The sequence below is a fragment of the Erpetoichthys calabaricus genome, chromosome 5 (genome assembly GCF_900747795.2).
Source record: "Erpetoichthys calabaricus chromosome 5, fErpCal1.3, whole genome shotgun sequence".
Classification (NCBI taxonomy): domain Eukaryota; kingdom Metazoa; phylum Chordata; class Cladistia; order Polypteriformes; family Polypteridae; genus Erpetoichthys; species Erpetoichthys calabaricus.
In genome coordinates this window covers 174,825,523-174,848,741 of record NC_041398.2, presented here as the reverse complement: position 1 = coordinate 174,848,741, position 23,219 = coordinate 174,825,523, and positions in this window count along the sequence as shown.

Sequence of the window (23,219 nt, the reverse complement as noted above, 5' to 3'; positions counted from 1 at the left end):
GCCTGGGATTGGTTCCTGCCTTGTGCCCTGTGTTGGCTGGGATTGGCTCCAGCACACCCCCGTGACCCTGTGTTCGGATTCAGCGGGTTGGAAAATGGATGGATGGATGGATGTTAAATATTTTGTAGGCACCATCTGCCTTATCCTCATCCATACATGAGTTAGAAAGCAGATGAATGGATGCATGAATACTATTTAATAGAACAACAAGAGATAAAACTCAGTCCTAACACCAGCCTACACTAATACATCACTGCATATGTAACTTAGAAGTGGAAAAAATGAGGACCTTTAATATATGAAAGAAGAAATATACTTTTTGTAAACTTGATAATTGTTTTCACATTGTAATATTGCTCCTGTACTAAAAGTGCAATTTTGCTTGTCTACGCAACATGATTATCAATGCAGAGCTCATAATGCAGAGTAATGAAATACTAAGCACTGAGCTGGAAGGAATCTCATTATAATTGCCCGTGCAATGATTACAATAAGATTTACTTAGGCAGGCAGTGTAAGAGCCAACATTTAGCACCAGCCATGAAAAGTATTGAATGAACAGTGAAGAATAGAAATAGGTCTGCAAATAATGATCATTGCAATCAGCAGCAACTATTAGCCTTCTCAGCATATTTTCCCTAAAAATTAACACAATAAATGCATTATTAACATCAACTGAGATTATGTATGTTTAACAAGTTTATGCAATCAAAAAGGAAATGATATCTGCTTCCACAAATTCATCATTTTTATTAAATTAATGCTATTCTAAACACAAATCAATGACAAACTTAAAGAAAATGACATTTTTTTAAATTAGTGAATAACATTTGTTACTTAGCTTAATGTTCACAGCAAATCATCACCATTGCTAAATGTGGGTTTAAGTATTTCACATTGTTTTTATTACACATAACAGTTATTTTATTACTAAAAATGTTTGATTAAAAATTTAGGAATAAATGTTTATGTAATAAATAAAAATGTGTACATTTAAATGCCCCCCTATGTGGCACACAATTTATAAATAACATAGGGTAAAACAAATTTTACATAGATAAAAAGGTTATAGGCTGAAGTGAAAAAGATCTTGTAGCAGACCCTTGAGTGGTATATTAAATCTGATAACTAATGATGTTCCATTACATACAGTAACATAACATGATTTATATATTTTGGCATGTAAAAGTGCAAATCCTGACCTTGAAAATGTGTTCAAACATGTACTTTGTAATTAAAGTAATATTTTTTTTTATTAAATTATCTATGGGTTTGTTTAACAATCTGTGGACCATACCGCTTTAGACAAAATTTGCTTCAAAATGTGATGAGATATGCAGAGAATACAGGTAATCATAACATTATGAGAGATTTTCAAGCTGTGATTCTGGCTGGGTTGCAGTTAGAATAATTGTCAGACAAGTGTAAAGCTGAATAAAATATAATGTATTAATTGATACAATAAAGGACTGAAGTTGTCATTACAAATGCAAAAATAAATTACAAAGCAATTTCATTTTTAAATTTCAATATAGCCACATGTACTATTACAAACGATGGCAAATTTTTTGTTTTCCCCATCAGCTGACAATAAAAAAATAGCGTTCTCTGTTTTCATGTTGAATTCCCTAAATTGTTTCCTAAGAATTATTTTGCTACTTAATTCAGGTTGCAGTCAGTAAAAGCCTGAAATGAAAATTGGTTTGGGTTAATGAAAATCAACAGCAGGATAACATAACGTAAATTACTTAACTATGACTATTGTTTTACCTGTTTCCCCGAAAGGGCTATGATTTAACTTGTTTTATATTAAAAATGGCGCAATGACAAATATAACTTAAATCACTTAAAATGTTAATATTCCAGCTTTTGAAATTTGTATTCATATAATTTATAGATTTGATTTTATAGTTGACTCACCCATGCAGTCTTTAAATTCACTAATTCCAATTCATGGTTGGAGGAGATTCAAGTTATTTTGATAGTATTAGGCATGAGACATACCCTTATGAGTTCAACTAATGGACAGGCAATCAACCACAGACTACAAGTCTTCAACCTTCACGTCAGCAGAGCAAAAGCTGCTGATAGCACGTGAAGATTATTGGCACATCCGACAAAAGAGGAGCAGCACAGTAGCAGCCACTATGGAAAGGAAGATGGAATGGCGGAATATCACTGAAAGAATGAATCACTAAAATCCATGTATACTTCTGTGTTAAATTGTTGCATTGCGCAAAATGTACACCTGACAATATTACTTTAATTGAAACGTTATATGCTCTTTAGCAAACCTTGTATTCCATTTTTGTAATTTTAATATTATCCAAAAAATATAAGTTAGATCCATGTTGTTGTAGTCATTACTGTGAGATATATCGAACTTTATCATGCCTGCACTAAGCCATGTATTGCCCAGTAATTACAAGACAAAAGAAGAAAAGGTTTATTACTGTCATGTACAAATCTACAACAGAAGACGCACAGTGCCCACTCTTTGAATGGTAACTTACCCTGTTCAAACTTGATATCGCGGTTATGTGGCATAAACATTTGTACAGTAATTATGTGTGTGGCATCTCAAAATATTTTAAGAATGGATAAGAGGACCCATTGATATTTGTACTGATTATTTGATATTGTGCATTGTTTGTAAAAAAAAGCATCAGCTAAATGAACTATAATACAATGCAGAAGTTACATTGCTATTTTATTCCATTACAGAACCCCAAATTGAATCACAGTCATTTGTTTTTTAAAGGTTAGGAACTATGCAGAAGTGATGAAGGTGGGCAACTTGTTCCACTATTAAGTGTATTATCAGTTGTTATTGCTCATAAATAGGTAGATAGATAGATAGATAGATAGATAGATAGATAGATAGATAGATAGATAGATAGATAGATAGATAGATAGATAGATAGATAGATAGATAGATAGATAGATAGATAGATAGATAGATAGATAGATAGATAGATACTTTATTAATCCCAAGCTCAAACCCACGATGTTTGTCACTGAGCATGCCATATTTTAGAAGGTTGCTCAGATATATTAATGCCTTGGATGTAAAACAGTAATGTTCATGCAGACACTTCTTTTCAGAATAACATAATGTCTGATCGGAGTCTGATTATTCTTTTATGGAAAGAATTCTGTGTCAATTGTTCTTTCAGGAAGAGGCATGACATTTTCAACATGTCGTCATTTTTTTCTGCTTCCTAAATAGTCCAGCTGGGATCAGCATTTCTGACAAGAGATTTACAGATTTTGATCTTATGATTGGATGCTCTGCTCATTAACTTGTGAGGCTGCAATACATTAATCCTTCACATTAAACCTGCTCTATGGCAGTTAAGTTTCAGAGCATTGGTTGCCCCAGTAACTGCACTAGAATGGGAAAATCCTGAACATGTTCCAAAAAGCAGGATTAGCAAGGTATCCACATCACTGGCCTCACAGATCATGTAATTCTGGTGTAATCTGTTCCAGAAACATAGGTTTGGATAAATTCAGGTTTTCTGGAAATGAATTAGCCCAAATTTCCTTGAGTCTTGACTTACTCTATCTGAATTTTGCAATAATCCTGCTTTCTGGAACCCAGAAACTGTAGTGATACGCTTTCAAAGGATAGTTGTCCACTAGGTTGATACTTCAGCTTAAAAGGCGAAGAGATTAAGAGTGAAAAGGAGAAGGCTTAATTATGCCATGTAAACAAAGCAAAAAGAAGACAAAAAGACCAGTGTCAAAGCCAAAGTGAAATCCAACAGGAAAGTTAAAAAGTTAGAAAGTAAAACAATAACTAGTAAACAATTATCCTTACACAGCGGAATCTAAATTGAAGTGTAAGGTTTTAAATAATATCTCAAACCTAGGATGTGAATCTTCCCTGATACCATCTGAAACAGGAATTGTGCAATGATGTCATGTGGCTCAATACCACTGGACCTGTAGCTAGCAATAATCTCAAACAACAAATGTGGGAACATCCAAAATCACAATGCCTTCAAGAAAAATCATTAATAACATAGAGACACTATGATGTTACTGAGGTTATATTCAAATAATCAGCTCACAAAATTTAATAATATAAAGGGTCAAACATGTGTCAAAAGGTGCCAAAACTGAAAATCATGATAGAAATCCACTCCACTCATGAAATTATCAACTAGGTTATTAACTGTAAACACAAATGCCATAGACACTGTATAGTAAATATTTTTAAACTGTAAATACTTAATGGACTACAATTGCTATTTCTTTTCTAAACACTATGCAGAGATGCAGTGGTTTATTTTTGTTAGCATGGATATTATAAATGATGTAATTTTTAGTAACTTCTACATTTAAAAATGTTGTGCCTTCATTCAAAACATTTTATAAATTTTATGAAAACTGAAACTAGTATTATTTTATTAAAACAATGTATGTCTGCGGTGGGTTGGCACCCTGCCTGGGATTGGTTCCTGTCTTGTGCCCTGTGTTGGCTGGGATTGGCTCCAGCAGACCCCCGTGACCCTGTGTTCAGATTCAGCGGGTTGGAAAATGGATGGATGGATGGAAACAATGTATGTAGAATTCTATAATACACTATGCAGAATTTTTATTTATTGTATAATTTTGGTATTCTCAGATTGACCTTAGAAGTAGGACATGTGATGTTATGGACTAGACTTGACCGCAGGCAGTTAAATCTACTGTTCAAATGCAGATGTCTGCTGCCAATTAATTATCATGCAATTTTCTCAAGTTTACTGAAAGCTTTGATCTGTCATTTCAATTTTGAGAAAGGAACTCATAGCACATTAATGATATACAGTAATGCACTTCCAAATGATTTAATAGATCATCAATGTATTAAAGTAATCAGAACAAAATATTGATTAAAAAAGCAGAAGACACTTTTTATATTGTTCCTGATACAAAACAGTTTCACTGACTGAGTAATGAATTGAAGACTGACACTAAAACTTGATCAAATTAACAAGTTTTTTGTGTAAAACACATGGCATAAACTATGCATAGTGTGCAAGATCACTTAAGACTACATTAACCTTATAATGACTCCAAAAATGTACCTTAACAAGAAACTATGACTTATATTAATTTAAGCTTCTACCGTTTTTCAGTCTTATGAAAGGATTTAATTGAGTGGAAGAAATAGTATAGAAAATATACAATGTAATTCTAAACTTGGTGTTACAGATACACACAAACTTTTCAGCTACAGCAGACATTTCTCAGAAACCTTCTAAACAGTGGCTGTCGTCTGTCTGACTTATCATGGCTCAGCTTCTTTCTTAAGTGGAAGAACACTTCATTGTGATCTCTGTTATCCATGGAAAGCCATAGACAATAACACTAGTGGAGGTGTATCTTCAAGGCCATTTCCAGGTCTATCCATGTGAGTAATGAGTACGACAAATTCTCATTAAGGTAGCTCTCTTGTACTTTGCACTTTTCATAACCCCTAAATTATATTACAATTAGAGTAGTTTGGGATTGTGCATTTTGTTAAAATCATCCACATCTTGAGTGTCAGCCAATCTGGCAATCATAATTTCTAATTTAGGCTGCACCTATAAATCTTAGATCAATTGCACTATCTAGATTGTACTCCTCTCCTTTATGACACCTTGGTGTTAGCACAATCATAAATTGTAGTGAATTAGATTTTATGCCAAGCAATCACTGAAGGTCAGGAGTTCAGTCATAAGCCTGGCTACTCTAAGCCCAGGGAGAGAAATTACTATAAGTTGCAGCTGGCCATTGCCTGCTTTCTAGCAAGATCACCTCCTCTTTTAAGGCAGTATTCTCATGGATGCCCCCAGATAGTGGTACTGCAGCCTACAGCTGTACTGTGTCTGCCTAAGGGTTTGTATTGCCCTGACACACTTTCTTTGTAATAGTATTGTGGTCTGCGGTGGATTGGCACCCTGCCCAGGATTATTTCCTGCCTTGTGCCCTGTGTTGGCTGGGATTGGCTCCAGCAGACCCCCGTGACCCTGTGTTCGGATTCAGCAGGTTGGAAAATGGATGGATGGATAGTATTGTGGTCTGCTGTCTCACCTACACAACAGCTCCCACAAAGCCAAAAAAAAAAAAAAATCTTTTACATGTCTTAGCACCTACAGGGGGGACTGAATCTTACATGATTATACTGAGTGGGGTTTTTCTTCACAGGTTTACCAGTCTCAGTGCTTCTCCTGCCACTTCAGGGAATGTAATCATTGACCACCCACTGCGTCCCACTGCCACTTTTTCTCTTAATATGTTTTCAAATCTCTTTCTTTCCATTATTTTGCTGACTGGTTCTCTTTTCAGTAAGAGAAGCAACCTCATTCTCTGCCAGATACAGAACAATGTGCTTTAACTTGATTATTTAAACACTTCCGGACTCTCTTAACTTACTATAGCATAGGTACAATTATTGTTATTATTGTTATTTTCTGCAGCTGTTAAGTGACATGAACTAGGCTGTGAGCCTTATGGCCTAAAGTTCAGTGCCATAGACACAACCCCATACTGTTAATCTTGTTTTGTGATGGACTTGTAAGTGGTTTGTACCTCACTCTGGGAGAACTGTCTAATTTCAGTGGGTACTACTCAACTCCAATTGTCCCATACAATTTATTCTACTCTGCTTTGCAATTTGCAGCACATCTGCATAGCACTCTGCTTCAACTTCAGTTTAATGTGTGTGTAAGAATAAAATGCCTTTTAAACTAATGGGCAAAGCACCCTTCAGTGTTTTAAAGGCCATATACTTCTGGGATTGAGCTATAACAATATATTATGATATTTTTCTTCTCCTTTCCCCTTAATTTTGTCCATAGGCTTCCAGGCCTATTAATGTATGCCAATTAGGTTGGCCAGCCTTGCTCTACATAATAATGAACAATGAGAAGAACCGTGGTGTATAGTGTGATATGTATTGCATTTATAGGCTTCCTTTCAAATCTTCCATGTACTTTTGGTTAATGACTTCCATGTTTCCAGTCATGTTATGCCATGTGAAATGTTCTATGTTTGCGAGCTCCATTTCTAGAGACAATTTTTACGAAACCTTTGAAAAAGTAACATGAGGAACTCCCTAAATGAAAACTCTGCAGAGGAATTCTGAATGCAATGACTTGCCCTGGGTATGTTTTCTTGGCTAATAGATTTTTGTCCCAAGCCCTACTGCGGCATAAATCATTTAATTAATATTTTTTCATCCATTGATCACTTTTCATAATTTGATTATTCTAAGTCAGAGTACAGAGAAGCCGGAGTCTATTTTCTGTTTAATTTAATTAATCTAAGAATCATATTCCAAAAAAAAAAAAAAAAAAACCAATGAAAACCTGTGGGAAATGCTTATGGTAAACTCACTCTTGGCTATTACATCTATAATCCATTTACAAAAGACTCCAACAGAAGAAAAAAATGAATAAATATGAGTTGTAAATTATAAATAGAGCATTGTTCATTAATATTATTTTGTTAATTGTTCTCTAATAGTCAATATATTTTTCACTACATAGTCAATGGACTCATATCTGAAGGCAGATTGTATTCATTACTAAATAAAAACATAAAATATGCTACATCATTTCCATGTGAGTGCTTTCTATTTCTTGAATTAGTTGTTTAGCTTATAAGCAATACTAATGATAGAAGAGCAGCAAGCATTATTATTAAATTAAAATAACAGCACAAAGTAATCAACATCATCTGCGGCAAGAATTATTTCAGTAACACATTCATTATTGTTCCAAAGGTGACTTCTCTTCCCACCATTTGCATTGCCTTTAAAGACTTCTAATTACATCCCTGATTTGAATAAAAAGAAGAAGAAAAAAAACTTCAAAGTGTGATGTCATTACAGCTTTGCTACCGCCAGGTTTCTAATTATCCCTCTCATTTCCTTTTTAAAGTCTTGTATTCATTTTATTGGTTGCATTTTACCTATGGAAAAGATTCAGAGTAGCTCTGTCTATCAAGTTATTCTGAGAATTCCTTTTAAACGTTATTTTTATGGGAAATTGGGCTATTGGATCTTTCTAAGTGTATTATACATGCAGCTGTCATATTGACATTTGCCTTGTTGGATGAAATAGGCTATTATGTAAAGTACAATAACTGAGCATTTAATGAAAGGCTAGCACATGAATGCTGAGGCGATGTACCTTTTGGACACTGCCATAGTCATATAAATAATAAGCTCCGCTTTTATATTTGCTTCCGTTCTGCTATAAAAGTCTAAAAACAGCACAGTTTCTAAGATTTTAGAGTAATTTGATATAGAATAGTGAATTAGAGTACATGCAGTTATTTTGGACAAAATATTTTTGAGTGTATAAGAATAACCAGTGGCAAAGAAATACTATTCTTGAATCACTGAACTTTTAATATGCAATCACCTTAAGAACATTAAAATGTTTTTTTTATATAAAGAACGTTTACTGACAACACTTTTTAGTAATAGGACAGGAGATTCTATGAAGTAGGTTTGAAAAATTTCAATTAATTGATTTCAAATAAACAACTGATCTAGTGCAAAAGAGTGGGATTCTGCAAATAGACTATTAGAAATCTAATTTTTATAGATTTATACCAAAGTCTTTTACAAGAAATTAGATACCATCTATCTGAGAATCCACAAAAGTGGATTCACTGTTTTCTGCATTACAGTATGACATTTTCTACCCTCTGATCACAAGCACATTAGCTACTCACCACTGTAAAGAAAAATAACTAAAATGAAGTATTAAAATATAGTTTGCAAGTGGTACCGTCACATAAGAGCTCTTGGACCCCAGATTGTCTGGGACAGTTTGCTTTCTGTCCCAGTATTCATTTAGATTGCCAGTTGCCTTCCACAAACCATGATAAACTGTTAGTTTGACTGGCAATACTAAACCTGGCCAAAGTTAGTGAAATGGTGCGTGTGTGTATGTTAGACTGCTCTGGGAGGCACTGATGTTGTGGGTATGATTATTGTACCTTGGTGAAACAAAAGGACAAAAGGAAGATGGACTCGGAATGAAAAAGTCAATGGGGTAAAACAAAAAAGAAGTTGAAAAACACTAGAAAGATTTTAACTAGGAAGTCAAATTAATCATTAAAATCAAAGCCAAAAGAGTATTTGTCAGAATTCATTAAACAAATAAATTAAGCATAACAACTAGTGGATAGTAAAGAATTCAAAGACTTGGGCTCTGTCATTCATGTAAATTACATACTTGTCAACCGCTCCCTTAAATAAATAAATGCTGGTATCCATAAAAAGACACCACAAAATGTTTTCAAATTGCTAATGAAAAAATAATAATGTAGTAAAAAATGTAAAATAATTTAATAAACAAAAATATTCTCATGAATCACAATCTGATTGTTGTCAAGTTTGCCTGACATTCTAATGAAAAAAATGGACAGGTGGATGGAAAATTTACCTACACTAAACTGAAATCATATGTACAGTGTTTATACTGTACAGAATTGGAACACATTAAAACTGATCTCTTTGACCCTTAATTGGATTGAGTCTGTCTGAAAAGGTTACATTATTAAAGCTGATAATAACTGTTTTTGGTAATATTGGTGTTTGTCTAAAACACAAAAAAATGTTTGACACAATATAATTCAAAAGTTATAATATATAATTAGAAAATGAATTTAGGCACAGAATCATTTTACATAAAATATGCAAGAATCCCATTAGATAACTGTGAAGATCAAATAAGAATTGTAAATTAGTTCTGGTATGACCAATTTCACTACACATGTATATCAGACTAAAACAACCCCATTCTTTAAAATTTCCACTGCCAGTTTATCTCAAAGTAAAGAGCAAACTATAGGTAAGAAGACTTTAGAGATCTTTTGAGATAAAATTATAGAAAAGCAGAACTTCTTCAGCAGGCACTTGGGCACTTTTGAGAATAGACGGTATAGAGCAAAATGCAGTAATTTATTTACAAACACAAACTGCTGTCCTTTGCAAGAAAGCTGGCATTCAATGTGATATCTTTCCTAAGTACACAACTGAACCAGCAATAAAGTGGTTAAAGAACAGCAAGGTAAATGTCCTTGAATGGCTATGTCAGAATCCTGACCTAAATCCAAATGAACATCTGTGGAATGACTTTGAAGAGAGTGGTCCATCGATAGTACCATAATAATTTGAGTCTGAGTGGTTCTATAAGGAGTAGTGAAAAAATATTCATCCAATCTTTAGTTACTGTACACAAGCACAGACTATTAAACCAAAATGTGATTTCAACTAATTTTAACATATACTGTACAGTACAAGCCAAACGTTCATTTTGATTTTTTAAAAATGCTTATCATAAAATCATTTTGAGTCATGTAATTGTTTTGATCCATGCTTCTATATTAATATAGCAGATGTGAGGTCTTTTTTTCCCTCAGTAACATTTGGCTATTGACCAGTTCTCTCTGCAAACTGATGTGTTGTACTGCTTGGCTTTATGAGAAGGCATTGTGAATCAAGCTGATGTAAGGCACAATACATCTAGAAAATAAGGTGATTCCAGAGTGAGAACACACAAGCTATTGTGTCTAGCAGTGGCAACAAGATATGCTGGACAAATACTTATAGCAGCAATAAAAGTGCTTCATTAAGAACACAGATGGAAACTTGTTAAAGGCAAATTTTCTTAAATGTTAGAATGTTTTCTTCATACATTGAATTATAGATGCATAGAATAATTTGCCAAGTTATGCAGTAAAAAGTAGCACTTTAACGATCTTGAAAACTCAACTCAATCAATTGGAGAATTTAGGTTAATTGGACTTGCCAGCTTGTTGGCCTAAATTACTTACTCAATGTCAAAATTGTATTAATAACAAATCTTTACATTTATGTTGCGCTTTTCTCACTACTCACAGTGCTCTCTGTGCAGGGAGGACGTGGGACATAAACCCATGATCTCCTAACTGCAAGGCAGCAGTGCTACCTCTGCACCACCAGTATGATTTGTTCTAATGTTATAATTTCTGATTGATAAAGGGGGGAAATCATATGAAAAACATAGCTTTTGCATTAGACAGTTCCTTAAAAATTATTTTTAAAATGCAGCACATAAAGGAGATGTTGTGCCAGCTGGGACTTAAGTTAGAACGATGGGCTGAAAAGTAAGATCCATCTAATTAAAAATTGTTTTTTCCTTTTGCGAATACACATGGTACTTCAGAAACATGGACCCACCTTCAGCTCTTTGAAACAGGATGTGCTCTGTGGCCCTCCCTTGCATCTTGCATCCTACCTCTCAATGCATGCTGCCATGACACAGCCATGTGTATGCTAGTGTCTCTGTTGTGATTAGCGAGTGCCAATACTCACACTACCAAGTGCACACACTCACTTGTGCCACATCAGTGTCATGTGGCTAGTTTCTCATTGGTTTTATGTGGCATCTGTTAGGTTCCATGCAATTTGAACTTTGGTATTTTTTTCAGTTAGTTGATAACCCTGTATTCTGCTCTTTAGCAACCCAATATTATCTATGTTAGTGAACTCTGTGATGGAAATTGCACCTCTTTCCAGGTTGGCTCTAGGGTATTTTTGGCTCTGCACCCAATACTATTAGGATAGACTTTGACCTCAAAACATAATATAAAATTCGGTAGATTAAATAAATGGATAGAATCTTGGTAGACTTAACTGCATAAAACCAAGGGTTGTTATTGAAACATGCATGTTTTTAGTTTATTTTCTTTATATCATAATTCAGTATTGAATGAGTTAAGTGGAGGGAAAATCTAAAAATAAAGTTAATATCTCCTGCTATTGCAATTCATAAAGGTTATCAGCAATATGGTCAATTTGAATGATTCATTCCTGTAGTTAAAGTTAATATTTTATGAGATCAGAAGTGGCAAGAGTCAAACTTTATTAGTTTTGCAAAAATCCCTTATCAGAAAATACAGAGGTCTGATGTGCTAGTGTAATATAAATACTTATTTTAGCTATAGTTTTTGCTTACAGAAGAAGACACTGAATTAATATAATGCTAATAAATTCAGTTTTTTAGCTTCTTCCCAGTCCCAGTCTGTGATATGAGGATTGTACACACCTTAAAGCCTCAACCTTAAAGTTTCAATAAGTAGCTTTTGCTAGTGATTTTTTCTTTTATGAAAAACAAATGACGTGAAGCAAAATAAGACACAGATTTTGGTTGTGAATTTATATCTGGAACGTTTATATAATGCAAATACTTACAAAAATATATTTCTGATGTAAGATAGATATAAATGAAGCATTATTATTCTGATATTCCATTTTTTTAATGAATAAATGGGCAATTCCCTTTTTGAACTGTGTACATCCTTTTTCCAATAAGCTTGGATTTCCTCATTTAAATCTGATATTCCAGTAAGAATTCTCACCATTGCTGTAAAGAATTTTTTGGTTTAATTCCCATGTACAATTTATTATTATTTATGTTATGTATGATTCCCTATTTTTTGCTATGATAGTGATGTCATTCAGCTGCAATTGTGCTCTTTTTATCATTAAAGATGCCATTTTGTGATGTTTTGTTATGGCAGCAGTCATGTTGTGTTCCAGTTGCAGGACTTGTTGTTATCACTTGCCCAAAATCAGTGCGACATGTGATGTCATCAATGAGCGAGGATTTAAGGTGGTTACACAGCATTATCGTTATCATAGTCTTGGAATACAAACTTACAAACAACCTTGTGTGCTCATGGTTTTCTTAGGGTTAGGACTCATGTTTGAACACTTTAGTTCCAGAATTTTGCTAAAATGTTTTTACTATAATTCTGTCTTGCCCCTAAAATGTTCATTTTCTGGTTCAATCATCTTTCTGGTTTCCTGCCTGGCCGAGACGTCTTACAAAACAAATTTTGCTTTCGACCCTCACACCATCTTAATGGATGAGTCAGAGTAGGATCACACTGGTCTCCTTTCAATTAACTTAATATTGATATTTCCATAACCTCTCCCGTTCTGTGTCTAATTTTTCACATGAATTACAGGTAATCATATTAACTGTTTTTAATTAATGCTCCTGCCTGAAATCAAGTGACTCCAGGTCCATCTAACAAATGCATAGATGAAATTAATTTTTGGAATTTTTCCTTTAAATATTCTCTTCATTTCTTCTTCTGTTACAAGTATGGTGTAGCAACAAAGGAAATGAACTTTAAACCACAGGGTTACTTGTTTAATTTCTGCCTTACAAGCACTGTATCATTCAGAGCAAGTTACTGAACCTGCCTGTGCTTGGATCATAAAAATGGGCTGTGTTGTGTCCTACGTGTGCAGATTGTCTTGAATAAAACTGTCAAACTAATTAAACAAAACAAAAAAAAAATTCACAGTATATACTGTTTAAATCAAGTTTTCTGATGTGATCTTTTCTTTCCTCAATCCTTCCCTTTTGTTCATCTAAATTCCTCAGACCACTAATTCCTTTCTATTGTGTTTCATAATCTTCTACGACTGTCATTTCTTAATGTAGTCTTTCTGATCAGTACCCCAACACTTTTCTCAGGGCCAGATTAAGAGCTTTGGGGGCCCGTAGCACATTTCAAATTTGGGGGCCCTTTTGGTCTGCATCATCTGAAGTTTAGATTCTGAACAGTTCAAACCGGACTAAATAATTATTTTACTCTCGATTATAATAAGAATCTTATAATATTTATGTGAATTTTATGTGTTGGGCCCCTAAAGTTTTGTTGTGTAAGAAATTTACAGTTTAAAAACGTAAAGATAATATTTTTAAAGATCAGTTTTTCAATGCTACACTTTTTCATTAAATATTGGGTCCACCATTTGGGAGCCCCCAAAATTGCGGGGCCCGTAGCATATGCTTCATGTGCCTATTGGTTAATCCGGCACTGACTTTTCTTGTTTTTGCTCTTCCTACTTTGCCAACTTTCTCATTGCTTTTTGTATCTCACAATGGTTTCTGTGACTAGTGCTCTCTTCTCCTTCCTCTCCTTTTCTCATCCCCAATGATCCATAGTCCATGCTTCAATACATACTTCTCTACAACAACCTCTACTCTGCCATCTGCTCAAACAAAACCTTCCTTTTTGAAAAATACCTGCATTTTATTTCTTCCTATTCATCTTTACTTCTTTCAGAAAATAAACATCTTTGTTTATCTTGGAATCGTCAAAATGGAATGCTGGACACTTCATCCTCTCTTTAGTTTAATTTAGTCTACAGAGTTTAGAAGGGTTTAAACTGTAGGTCACATAAACTTCGAAAGGGGATTCAGTTTAGTTTATCATAATTTGGTTTTGACCTTTGCAATGTCTTTAAGCTTAGCCCTGTTTAGATGACTTGGTGTCTTTCAAGTTGGTTTTAAACTAAACTGAATTTTTACTATTTTGCTTAGTGATCTGAGGCCTCATGTATAAATGGTGTATGCGCACATGCGTACAAAAATGTTGTGTTCACCCATTTCCACGCTCACATTCAAATGTATAAAAACTAAACTTTGTGTAACACTACGCACATTTTCACGGCAGCTTCAAAGTAGTGCTAAGATTTCTGTGTGGCTTTATTAAATACACTGAAATTAACTACATATCATTTATAAATTTAAGGCATTTGATTGTAATCGGTCTGTAACAATATAATAGTGCACGGAATGGTCAAACTATTCCAACTACCATGGCTACTGTACCATTGTTAGAAGACATTGCAAACAGAAGAATAAGAAGAGAACGTGCATTTAGAGATCATACTGATTACCTGTTCCATGATGAAGACTGGCTTCTAAGTTGACTTAGACTTCCAAGAGCTATCCTCTTGGAGCTGTGTGCTGAACTAAGGCTAGCTTTACAAAGGCAGACTTTGAGGAACTTTGCTGTACCTGTTCCTTTGGAAGCTCTGTCCACACTCACATTTTTAGCCACAGGAGCTTTTCAACGTGAAGTGGCTGACTGATCGGGTATTTCTCAGTCATCACTGAGTTGCGCCATGCCAGCTGTATGGGATGGTATTATCCGCTTGTCATCAGATATACTGTATAAGATTTCCTTATACTGTGGTTGAACTGGCAAACATCAAAGAAAGCACAATTTCCAGCAATGTCCAGTTTTCCAAATGTAATTGGATCAGTCAACTGCACACCCATTGCTATAAAGGCACCTTTAAAGAATAAATTTGCTTATGTACTGTAAATACAAAGCATTTCCACTCTATTAATATGCAAATTGTCAGTGATGTGAAAATGCGTCTCATTAATGTTGTGCCAAGATGACCTGGTTCAACTCATGATTCAATCATTCTGAGAAATAGTACTGTTGGGAACAAACTTGAAAATAGTGCTGTGTGTGATGCCTGGGTTCTCCGTAAGATAAGACATTTAATATTACCCCTATGGTCAAAATTGTATCTTACCTGTATGAATTAACCTTATAACACAATTACCAAGATGATACCAGGTACTCGCTAAAGACGTGGCTTCTTACCCCACTCGCCAACCCACTGACTGAACAAGAGCGACATTATAATGACCTCCACTTTCAGACTTGGGTAGTGGTAAAATGCTGGTTATAAATGTCGCACCAATAATTGCAGCAGCTCACTGCTCAAATGGTATGAGCCCCGGAATTCCGCTACCTCCTCCAGTTGTGTTGTCACTCAGAAGGTGGGCTTCAATTTGCCTTTTCACGTCAACTTTGATATCTGACCACTTCTTTTTTATTTCAGGCACTGTGTGACTTTCTGAACTTGAACTGTGCCACTACATCAGTTTTCTTTTGTTGCTTATACCATGGCTTAAACCACCAAATAGTACCTTTATCCTTGTCTCGACTTCAATGCACAAACTTTCATTTCGTATTCACTGGAATTCTTATTTTTTACATGTGCTTTTGCCATTGTCTTTTAACAAATCACTGAACGGAAGGGGTTATTTATATTGATTTGCATATTCAAATAGGCAAAATTCTGGGAGGAGTAGGCTCGTGCATGTGCGTTAAAAATTCACATTAATTGGGATTTATAAAGGAAAAATAGATAGAGCTTACACACAGTTTTATGCATCTGAAATTTTTTGTGAATATGCACATTTCTAGATTTGTCCATATGCCATGTTTTAGTTTACGGAAGGCATTATACATGAGGTGAGGATACTAGAAATACTATTCTGTTATTTTAGAATCAAATTTTCTAAACTACCAAAATATCTCCCAGTTTATTGACCTTCAGAATTCTTTGAAAGAATCACTACTTTATTCAACATGTTGAGATTGCTTACACTTCAAAGTGGATTCTACTCTATTAAATTTACTGTAATTTTCTTTTTTATTAGCTTCTCTTACACATAGTACTCTAATGTATTTTTATTTCTAATTTTACAAGATGCCGTAGGTAAACTTGTCGGCCAAACATAAATAAATAGCAATAAGCCAGCTAGAGGGATTAGACCTTTTAAGAATGAGCATCGCTTATTTTGAGTTGGTTGAACATTGGTGTTAAGAGCTTCTACACACTAATAATGTATTTATTTCTAATTGTAACTAGTATGCCACCTGTAGTTTTCAATGTTTGTATTTATTTTGATCCCACTGCAAAAATAAGAGGGTAGCATACTGGGTAGCACTATTGGCTCACAGAAGCAGCATCTGACTTTGATTCCTCTGCCTTGATGTTTTCCTTGTGGAGTATGTATTTCTGCATGGGTTCTCCACCTGCTACACTAGTTTTCTATCCACATCACACTTTGGTTCAGTTATTAGTGTGACAGTGGCATTTGAGTGCATGGACTTTCATCAAGTATCTGAGTACCTTTAATTTTGCCTTGTAGGAGTTAGGTGTATCTGTGTGACTGTGCTCTGTTATAAACTACCAGGACTGAATAAGAGTGTTAAAAAATGGATGAAACTTTCTTTCCTTATTTCAATAACCAGTGTTGTATTCCACGAAGAACACTTAGCAAATAAGCCCCACTATTTCAGATGATTTCAGTTCCACCAATTAGGATTTGGGCAAATCATGCTTGGTAAATAAGGCAACTAAGTGTCTTCTATTCACCTGCACCTTTACCAGGAAAAAAAAATTAAAAAAAGATAGTGTAGTGTTGAGGATTGAAAGTGTGTGAAACAAAAGCATGGAGAAAGGATCAAGGGTTATTTTCAGCATATCTAATGTTGTTGCATTGTCATTTTATCTTTTACTAGGTGGGCAAGCCCCCCTGGTGCCTTCAGCGCCCGACCCCCAGTTGCGACCAGAATATTACTAAAATCTGTAAATGTACAAGAGAAAAATTTGTATTTATTTGAGTCAAAATCACAACATTTTGAATATATATCCATCCATTTTCCAACCCACTGAATCCGAACACAGGGGTCTGCTGGAGCCAATCCCAGCCAACACAGGGCACAAGGCAGGAACCAATCCCGGGCAGGGTGCCAACCCACCACAGGTCACACACAAACACACCCACACACCAAGCGCCAATTTAGAATCGCCAATCCACCTAACCTGCATGTCTTTGGACTGTGGGAGGAAACCCACGCAGACACGGGGAGAACATGCAAACTCCACGCAGAGAGGACCCGGGAAGCGAACCCAGGTCCCCAGCTCTCCCAACTGCAAGGCAGCAGTGCTACCCACTGCGCCACCGTGCTGCCCATTTTGAATATATATGTAAAAGAAAAATTAATTATTATTTAGCGGAGTAAAATTCATGAAATCAGAATAAAATATTTACTCTCTTACCGATTGGAGTATTCTCCACTATGCTCGAGGAGTATTTATAAGAGACTAAATAAATGATCCATTCGTTTCAACTGACATTCTTATAAACCACGATGTTTTTGATATTTTAGTTTATAATTTAAAAACGGAATAAGAATCTGAAAATCTAACAACATCACATTAAAGTTTGATAAATTCTGAAAAGAATGATACCAAACATATATATGTAGGTTTAAGCCCGATTTAAATTGTGACATAAAAACGTCACATAAAATCTTTGCACAAAATCATTGCACTTTTAGGTTTAGGATTTTATATACTGTATGTAAAATAAATGTTCATTATAAAATGGTGAAACAATCTTATAATTAATAATATACCACATTTAAATGATGTCATTCATCACTGTTTTTTTTTTGACTGTAACAAGATTTTTATGGCATATTTATTTTGCTGCATTCTTAGCTACACTATCATTGAACATGACTGATATGTTTGTCACAAAGTGTTAAAACATAAAAAGCTATACTTCATATTAAAATGACAAGAATTAATAATGTTCTGTATCACTGTCACAATTAAATAATTTTGCCATTCGTCCTCATTGTTCTTTTTGTAATTGTGGAGTAAAAGGAAAATACACTGTTTAGAAATAAAAAATGGGTTACAAAATTGTGTTCCATAAATTACAATTGATAATTATAGAAAGTAATAATTTGTAAGTCAGTAAACCTGTAACACTACGTAGCACAAAGGTGTAATATACTGTACACAAAAAATGCCATGCTTTTCTTTTAGGATCATCTATGGTGTACTGCTTTCCTTAAAATTCCCCCAGAGAAGTGGATGCTCAAGTACTATGTAGAGCTTTTAAACCATCAGCACAAGTAATGATGGGAAAGAAAGCTAATTGTCATTTTTTATATACATGTATATGTCATGACAATATTTCAATGTATACTACATAGTAGTATATAGAGAGTAAAATATATTACAAATATTAGAACATCTCAATAATCAATGGCATTAAACCTATTTAATATTCTTACAATAGTCTGTATTGTTCTTTTTTCACTAGTGATATAGTAAAATTCCAAAATGTTTTATGATTGAACATACACCAGTAAAATAGAGATTCTTAAGGTAATACTTGACAAATATGGTCTGGCACTGACATAAATATCTATGGTTTGATTCAATGCATAAAAATTTCTTGAAAACTCAATGAATTACAGAACTGCTGCAAATACCTAAACATTGTACAAAGGATTTGCATCAATGGACTTTTCTCTGTATCTGATGCATTTCTGTATGGTGTTGGTGAGTTAGAGAATCTTGGAAAGGTGTGTTGGGAGTTTCAAGAACATCCCTTTAGCTAAAGTGTTTTTCTGGCCATGTAGGAGTCAAGGAGGCCTTTTTTTTTTGGAAAATAAATCTGTGTGAAATCCATTTATTGAAAGTTGTATTAGCAGCACTAGATAATGTTCTTTAGGTTTTCTAAACATCATGGGCACTCATGTGCGAATAACAACACGGTCAAGCTCATTAGAGGCTGACTATGTAAAATAAAAACAATTTTATAACAACAATGCACAAGTAAACCCTTTTATTTGACGGTGATATATATCCGGCCATTCTTATTGTGTAATCAGCCATTCTCATGAGGCCAAGCTCCTCAGCAAGGCTGACATTCAAAGATGACCACCCCACCAATGGAAGAATCTTCTGCTTTCTTTTTGTTTGTTAAATGGACAATAAATGTGTAATGGATGTTTGCATACTAATGTATATCCTAGAAATTCTTAAATATGTCCTTGTATATCATTTTCACTTGCTGCCAAATGCATGTCACATTGCTACTGACTAGATACTTAAATGCTTTTGTGTTTCATAACTGTGACTAATTCATAAATTAGTACATTTACAATCAAACTGGGCAATTCAAAGGAAACATTTTTTAATTTGAATAATGCCATTAGCATTTAATTTTGCAATGCCCAATTTCAGATCCACAACTTACTTGGGCATCAGCCTGCTATAGATTGAAGCCTCTCTCATTTCATTAATAGAAGTGGCATTGGCTTTTTGTGTTATAATAAATCAAAAATGATTTGTTATTCAGCTGCTGAAAAAAACAACTCTGTTAAATATTTTACAAGAATTATAGTTTAAGGTGCTTAATTTGTAGATTTTACACTATCCTCTGTATCTAGTGTGTCGTGAAAGGTGTTCTCCACAATCACTTCTTATGGCTGCTTGAATATCATGAGTGCATGCATTAATGTTTTTGTCTTGAGTTAACAAGAAGCACTATGTGTTTGTAAAACCGAGCCTCAATTGTAAAAAGAGGCTTATTCAACCAAGAATTATTCAGCTAAGTCTCAGTTTCATAGGTGTGCTTCAAGGAATAGCCCCAGGCATCATGGAGAATAATGAAATTAAGATGACGCTATAAGTGAAATCAAATCAGGAGAACATGGTGATTTTACGCATATGGAGTATAGAAGGGTGTAGAAGTGAGGCAGTAAGATTTTATTTTGTGCCAGTAGCATTTGGTTACCTTTCTTCTTGCTGTATTTTATTTTTGATATTGCTTATTAATTTGTGAGAAATGTTAAAGAGGTTCAAGTGGTGGACAGCCCACAGTACATCATACCTTATTTAATCTAAGGGAACTTTGTATAGGCTTCTAACAGTGCCTCCTTCATCATCTTCACTTCCTCAACATCAGTGGTTCTCAAAGTATAGTGTCATGTTTTCAAGTGAGACTATACATCTGGGGAAAACTTATTAGAATATTGCTAATGATCAGCAACAAAATGTGCCACTGCAAAGGCTATGCCCCTAGGGCTCAGTTTCTCCAGTTCATGCAAATTAAAATGTCAGTGTTACGGTGAATGAGCAAAAAAGAAACTTAACAAAAGTCTTGATGTTGCAACAGAGAAGACAAAACACATACACACACACGTACACCACCACAGCTATATAGATCCATGCCTTTGAGAAATGCTTCTTTCTGCTATAGTATCTTCCTATCATTTTCACTACTGCATCATTATATGGCATAACAACAGCAAATAAAGCTTAGATAATCATTGTGGTCTATCTATATACTATATGTTAAAACACTACAGCTATATTATGACAAGTCATATTTGCATTTCCAATTAGACACAAACATTAACTTCCTTTAATTACTTATTTAGATGTGCAGTCAGAAAATGGATGCTTTGAGGCCTCATCCGTAACTTTACTGGTGGTGTTAGGCAGATTTGTTAATTAGGTCTTGAGTACTTTTGATGGGATGTGACATATCATTTACTTTGAATGCATATTTTGCAGTTAATTTTTTACATTCATATATACCAGTTCTTTCAACCTTAAATCAACTCTTACTATATCGTCAATTTAGGGATGTTTCAATCAACTTGCCACCGAACGGAATTGGCCGATTTTTACAAAAAAAAAAAAAAGACTTGATCGGTGATCGGTAAAAAGACCGATCACAAAAAACGATATTTTCAGCTCCTGATTTTTTAAGCTTTATGGTAATTTTGTTGCTGTGCTCCTTTATGCGAGGTATTATGGTAGTTGAGCCAGCGCACTTACTTTTTTCTTCTTTTGCACCAAACTTCCTGCAGTGTAGACAAAGAGCAGCTAGTGGAAACTTGTTTTAGCAGTGAACAAGAGGTGATTGGTATATTAGTCTTTACATTAAAGAAAGTGGAGCAATAAACTGAAAAAAACATAATCGAAGAAGTTGTCCTGTGCAAATAGACAAAGCTACTTTAAGGAATTCAGACCTTTATTTTGCCCTTTAAAGTAAAATGGACACTGCTTTTGTTTGGACAGCAGGCTTTGAATTAGAAAAAGAAAGAGTAAGGATGAATTTGAAATTGCTGCTTAGTAAGCAATAGGCTTTTTGTTAAATTTGTATTGTTTTTATTATTTGTTGCTGTGTGTCATACAGAATAAGTTTTAGTAAGAAACAAGTACAATACAATTAAAATGGTAATTCATATTTTATAATTACACCTCAAGGATTACAAATGTCTAGTTGATAAAAACAGACCTGCATAAATACAGCAAATGTATATTTTAACAGCAAAAAGCTGATTAATATATGTAAGTGCATGTATATTTACATTTAAGCCATGTTTAATTGCCAATATCAATTAACTGATTGTGCGAGAATATATATATTGTGGAAGATGACCCGGACACTGGCAGGTGGACACGTTAAAGTCACCCAACACACGTTTATTTACACTGTTCATATCTATACTAATAAAAGGCAAAGCCCTCACTGACTCACTGACTGACTGACTGACTGACTGACTGACTCACTCATCACTAATTCTCCAACTTCCCGTGCAGGTAGAAGTCTGAAATTTGGCAGGCTCATTCCTTACAGCTTACTTACAAAAGGTAGGCAGTTTTTATTTCGAAATTCTACGCGTAATGGTCATAACTGGAACCTGTTTGACTGACTCACTCATCACTAATTCTCCAACTTCCCGTGTAGGTAGAAGTCTGAAATTTGGCAGGCTCATTCCTTACAGCTTACTTACAAAAGTTAGGCAGTTTTTATTTCGAAATTCTACGCGTAATGGTCATAACTGGAACCTGTTTCACTGACTCATTCATCACTAATTCTCCAACTTCCCGTGTAGGTAGAAGGCTGAAATTTGGCAGGCTCATTCCTTACAGCTTACTTACAAAAGTTAGGCAGGTTTCATTTCGAAATTCTACGTGTAATGGTCATAACTGGAACCTGTTTTTTGTCCATATACTCTAATGGAGGAGGCGGAGTCACGTATCGCATCATCACGTATTACGCCTCCTACGTAATCACGTGAACTGAAAACGAGGAAGAGATTTACAGCACAAGTCAAACGCGGGAACAAAGGTAAATGACGTTAATTGTTGACTGTCTTTTAATACTGTGTACTTGTTGAGTGTCTTTTAATACTGTGTAAGCATACATATTAACACAAATGCAATTAAACGTGTGCATTTACGGGGTGATTTCTCAGTCTTAAAAGCTCGCCTTTTATTAAAAAGGTAAATGCAAATTCTTTTCATTCTGAAGGGCACAAACCACGTTAGATTTCAGCCGTTAAACGCACAAAAATGTCAGTACACCAGATAAATAAGCGCAACATATTATCAGTTGTATTGTATGCTTACAATACATATAGAAATGTGTTAATCGTTAACTAATATTATGGGATGGTGTTTTTCGACTCGCGCCTTGATTTAAACGATTGCATGTCTTGGTGGGTTTGCGTAGCTTATTCTCAATATCTTTACACCTCTTTTTAAGACTTAATTTAAAAAGGTTTTCTTTTCTTCTTAATAAAAATTTAAAAGCAGTACTTTAAAAGCAGCGCTCACTTCACTACCTTATGGGAATCGAACCTCGGACGTCAGCGCTAGAGGCTAAGCCCCTAAAATTGCGCCACGGCGTGTGGTTCGTTTATTTGACAGCATGTAGATCGGGGTAATTACATTCACGGCATTCGTA